This window comes from Electrophorus electricus, unplaced genomic scaffold, assembly GCF_041902795.1.
Source record: "Electrophorus electricus isolate QZ-2024a unplaced genomic scaffold, ASM4190279v1 Scaffold175, whole genome shotgun sequence".
Classification (NCBI taxonomy): domain Eukaryota; kingdom Metazoa; phylum Chordata; class Actinopteri; order Gymnotiformes; family Gymnotidae; genus Electrophorus; species Electrophorus electricus.
In genome coordinates, this window is record NW_027658456.1 from 81,652 (window position 1) to 86,875 (window position 5,224).

The following is a 5,224-nucleotide window of genomic DNA, read 5'->3' on the forward strand; positions in this document are numbered from 1 at the left end:
CTCCTGGCCATGCCCAGCGAGTTTCGTGCGAATCGGACCTGGTCCGGAAGAGATACGAAGGGAAAACTCATTACTCGTCGGGGTGGCACATCCAGGCTCTCGACCCTCCCAAAGCGTCCGACCAGGGTGCACCCTGCCGGGCATGGTTAGCCGCCAGCCCCCTTCCTGGAGGTCTGGTTGGCACGGGGTTTTGATTTTTCGGTTTCATATCTCTGGGCTCCTTGGGAGCAGAAAGTCGGTTGAGGGCCCTTTGGAAAGAGCCGGGGCTGCCGTTTAACGCTGTCCAAGCGGCAGGCGAAGCGCACCCACCGTTTTTACGCTATGATTTTTTAAAACCGCCGGGGCGGCAAACACAGGGCCGGTCGGGTTTGAAGACGAATATCTCTTCGGCCCTTGGGAGGAGAGAAGCAGCGCGGGTCACCTTTGAACGCGCTCGCTGCCAGGAACGTCTGGCGTAAAAGTTTCGTGGGAATCGGACGTTCCTAGGCTGAGAAGCGAGCGCCCGCCCTCGGGCGGTCGGGGGCCCCTTTCTCATTCCCCGTCTGGGCTAAAAATACGAGGTCGGACCCGATGGACTCGGGAGACTGGAGAGTACCAGGGAGACCCTGGAAGCAGGCGACCCGACCCACGCTTCGCTGTCTCCTCGGCCCTCGGGAGTAGAAGCGCGGGGACGGTGGCGTGGGCAGCAGGGGGCGCTCCTGGCCATGCCCAGCGAGTTTCGTGCGAATCGGACCTGGTCCGGAAGAGATACGAAGGGAAAACTCATTACTCGTCGGGGTGGCACATCCAGGCTCTCGACCCTCCCAAAGTGTCCGACCAGGGTGCACCCTGCCGGGCTAAGAGAACAGCCAGGTGAACCCTGGAGGTTCCGAACTCCAGACCCCTGGACCCGACGGCTCAGTCCGCCTCAGGTGCACTACAGAGGTCCTCGGGCTGTCCCTGAGTGCATTAAAACGGAAATCAGAATTACTCCCCCGGGTGGCACTTCCAGGCTCTCGACCCTCCCAAAGTGTCCGACCAGGGTGCACCCTGCTGGGCATGGTTAGCCGCCAGCCCCCTTCCTGGAGGTCTGGTTGGCACGGGGTTTTGCAAATAGGTCCCGTCGGGTATATGGGAGAGCAAAGAGAATCAATGGGGTCCAAGCACTAAATTCATCCAGTGGCGTTCTCTGGAAGCCCAAGGGGAGTCCGAGGGGTGTTCGGCCGGCAAGGGGAGCTCTCCCTCGGACACATGATCAAACGCCTGTCCCCTACCGGAAAGTGGTGTGCTCTGGATGCCCCCCCCCCCCCCCCATCCCCCGAGGGGGGTGCTTATCCCGCGAGGGGAGCCCTCCTCGGGTTAAGTGAACCATCATGCCGATTCCCCTATGGAAGTGGGCACATCCAGGCACACAGTCTGCTTTGCTCTCCCCGACCCGAGTGCGTCTGTTGGGCTGAGTGTACGCCCAGGCAACTGGATCCAATGGCTCAGTCCGCCGCAGCGTGCTTCGACGATGGGTCGTACAGCCATGCCACCAGGGTGGGCGTGTTTGTAAATGTACCAGTGGATTCTCGTCGGCCTGCCACATCCATGGTATCGACCCACCAGGCCTGTCCGACCAGGGGTTGACCCTGGACGGGCACGGTCTGTGGTTTGGCCCTTGTCCTAGATGAAATCGGGCACGGGGTTTTCTGGCCAGGTACCATCGGGTTACTGGGAGAGCGGCTTCGGTCTCCAGGTGAGACCAATGGTGAAGCAGCACGAGGCAATGGAGAGCATGCAAAGCGATGGGGAAGCCATGCACGGCAATGGCCACGAAAAAAAAAAAAAAATCACCACGGAAGGAACGTGAAGAACAAGGAGGAGTGTAGTGACACTGCCCAAAGCTGCCCGGTGTTGCAGGGGTCTATTGGTGTGTTGCTTCCTTGTTTGGTAGAGTGGAGTACCAGACCCGCCAGGGGTAGGCAAACCATTCCCCCTACGGTAAGTGAGGAGCCAGCCATTTGACGAGCGGGTGTCCACGTGTACGGGTGCGAGCGCTATCCCCCCACACGGGGTTAGGCCACGGCCTTAGGTGGACGTCTGCCGACCAGCCCCGGCTGATCCAGAACTTCTGATGTGGAGAGCGGTTTTGACAGATCCTCCCTGGTTCTAGCGGGTCAAGCCTCTGATGGGGGGTGGGGGTTATTTGTAACCCATCCCAGAACTCTCTGGGGGAGACTCAGACGGCCAGTCTGTCTACTCAGTTGTCCTATACTGGTGTCTGTGGTTTGGGAGGAAGGGAGTGCCCTGCTTTGTTGGCCTCCTCTTCAAACCTACCTGGGCCCACGAATCACTCTTCTTGGTTACATCACGAAACGTAGGTTGAGCGAGGCTAGGGGGGAGGGAATTCGACGAGGTCTTTCCCTTGTCCCCCCACCAGCGGCCCACGAAAATCAAAACGGCGTGAAGAGAGGGAACGCCGAAAGCACCTGGAGTCGGCCGTCCGCACCTCCGGAGGAGGTGGACGGGGTACGGTGCGGGCATGACCGGATGGGACAGCTTTGCATCAAGGTGAGAGGTCGGCGTCCGAAGGCCAGAGGGCGGTGCGCGAGCACGTTTACACTGGCCGCGGAAGCTGTCCTGGGTAGCCCTGTATGGCGTCTGGACCTGACGGCGCACGCACTTACAACCCGCTGCTTCCTAGCCCCCGGAAGGGGAGGCGGATGTCACTCGTGGTTCATCCCAGACCACGGTGCAAACTACCTGGTTGATCCTGCCAGTAACATATGCTTGTCTCAAAGATTAAGCCATGCAGGTCTAAGTGCACACGGCCGGTACAGTGAAACTGCGAATGGCTCATTAAATCAGTTATGGTTCCTTTGATCGCTCCACACGTTACTCGGATAACTGTGGTAATTCTAGAGCTAATACATGCAAACGAGCGCTGACCCTTCGGGGGATGCGTGCATTTATCAGACCCAAAACCCATCCGGGGGGCTCGGGCCCCCCGGCCGCTTTGGTGACTCTAGATAACCTCGGGCCGATCGCGCGCCCTCCGCGGCGGCGACGTCTCATTCGAATGTCTGCCCTATCAACTTTCGATGGTACCATAGTCGGCTACCATGGTGACCACGGGTAACGGGGAATCAGGGTTCGATTCCGGAGAGGGAGCCTGAGAAACGGCTACCACATCCAAGGAAGGCAGCAGGCGCGCAAATTACCCATTCCCGACACGGGGAGGTAGTGACGAAAAATAACGATACAGGTCTCTTTCGAGGCCCTGTAATCGGAATGAGCGTATCCTAAACCCATGGGTGAGGACCCATTGGAGGGCAAGTCTGGTGCCAGCAGCCGCGGTAATTCCAGCTCCAATAGCGTATATTAAAGTTGCTGCAGTTAAAAAGCTCGTAGTTGGATGTCGGGAGTGGGCTGGCGGTCCGCCGCGAGGCGTGCCACCGCCTGTCTCAGACCCTGTCTCCCGGTGCCCCCCGGATGCCCTTGGCTGGGTGTCCGGACGGGGCTCGGAGCGTTTACTTTGAAAAAATTAGAGTGTTCAAAGCGGGCCCGCTTCTCGCCTGAATACCTGAGCTAGGAATAATGGAATAGGACTCCGGTTCTATTTTGTGGGTTTCCTGAACCAGGGCCATGATTAAGAGGGACGGCCGGGGGCATTCGTATTGCGCCGCTAGAGGTGAAATTCTTGGACCGGCGCAAGACGGACGAAAGCGAAAGCATTTGCCAAGAATGTTTTCATTAATCAAGAACGAAAGTCGGAGGTTCGAAGACGATCAGATACCGTCGTAGTTCCGACCGTAAACTATGCCGACCCGCGATCCGGCGGCGTTATTCCCATGACCCGCCGGGCAGCGTGAGGGAAACCACGAGTCTGTGGGTTCCGGGGGGAGTATGGTTGCAAAGCTGAAACTTAAAGGAATTGACGGAAGGGCACCACCAGGAGTGGAGCCTGCGGCTTAATTTGACTCAACACGGGAAACCTCACCCGGCCCGGACACGGAAAGGATTGACAGATTGATAGCTCTTTCTCGATTCTGTGGGTGGTGGTGCATGGCCGTTCTTAGTTGGTGGAGCGATTTGTCTGGTTAATTCCGATAACGAACGAGACTCCGGCATGCTAAATAGTTACGCGGCCCTCCGCGGTCGGCGTCAAACTTCTTAGAGGGACAAGTGGCGTTCAGCCACGCGAGATGGAGCAATAACAGGTCTGTGATGCCCTTAGATGTCCGGGGCTGCACGCGCGCCACAATGGTTGGATCAGCGTGTGCCTACCCTACACCGAGAGGTGCGGGTAATCCGCTGAACCCCATTCGTGATGGGGACTGGGGATTGCAATTATTCCCCATGAACGAGGAATTCCCAGTAAGCGCGGGTCATAAGCTCGCGTTGATTAAGTCCCTGCCCTTTGTACACACCGCCCGTCGCTACTACCGATCGGATGGTTTAGTGAGGTCCTCGGATCGGCCCCGCCGGGGCTCCTCGCGGGCCTTGGCGGAGCGCCGAGAAGTCGATCAAACTTGACTATCTAGAGGAAGTAAAAGTCGTAACAAGGTTTTCGTAGGTGAACCTGCGAAAGGATCATTAACGGGTAACGCTGTCCGGCGTGCCTCCTCTCCCGACCCCCTCGACTTCGCCGTCCCCCCGCGTCGGGGCCCAGGGTCGAAAGGGTCTTCGGGGTTGCTGTTACACGTGGTCGCTTGCAGGTCAGGCTGGACAGAAGGCATAAAGGAGGAGCCTAGTCCCTCCCACCCCTTCCTCGTCCTCCGCCTCTTCCTCCGCGTCGTCCTTCAGCACCCCCCCCCCGCAGGCCCCGGTATTCTCTGGGTTCCAGCGCGAGAGACGCGTCGTTCAAAAAACTCGGCGTCCCCGCTCGTCGGGCGAAGGCCGGTTTCCCCTCACCTTGCCGGCAGGAGAAGCGCCTGCGAGTCGAGCGGGTCGTACGGGTCCGTCCCGCGCCCTCCCTCTCGCTCGCACGGCCGCTGCCTCCGTCCACCGCGAGGGGTTTTCCTATTTTGTTGTCCTTGTCATTCATCCCCGTCCCCTTGCTCGCTGACGAGCGGACTTTCCGGGGGGGGTTGCGAGCGCTGCTCCTCGTGGGGCAGGCCATGGCCCTTCCTGTGTTCGTCCGCCCACCGGCGTCCTGGGGCGTGGTGGTGGTGGGTGGCGCAGCCGGTTCCCCTGCTTCTCTCTCTCAGAAAGGAGTCTCAGGGGGACCCCCGGCAGGTACCTAGGGCTTGGCCCACGCTAC

The 5,224-nt window shown here is 59.4% G+C and overlaps 1 non-coding gene across 1 annotated transcript; it reads left to right on the forward strand.

Moving 5' to 3' along the window:
• Positions 1 to 2,721: 2,721 nt before the first annotated feature.
• LOC145655102 (18S ribosomal RNA) lies at positions 2,722 to 4,560 on the forward strand. Its single transcript, XR_014121275.1, has one exon. It is a non-coding gene; the product is annotated as an 18S ribosomal RNA (ribosomal RNA).
• Positions 4,561 to 5,224: the final 664 nt, after the last annotated feature.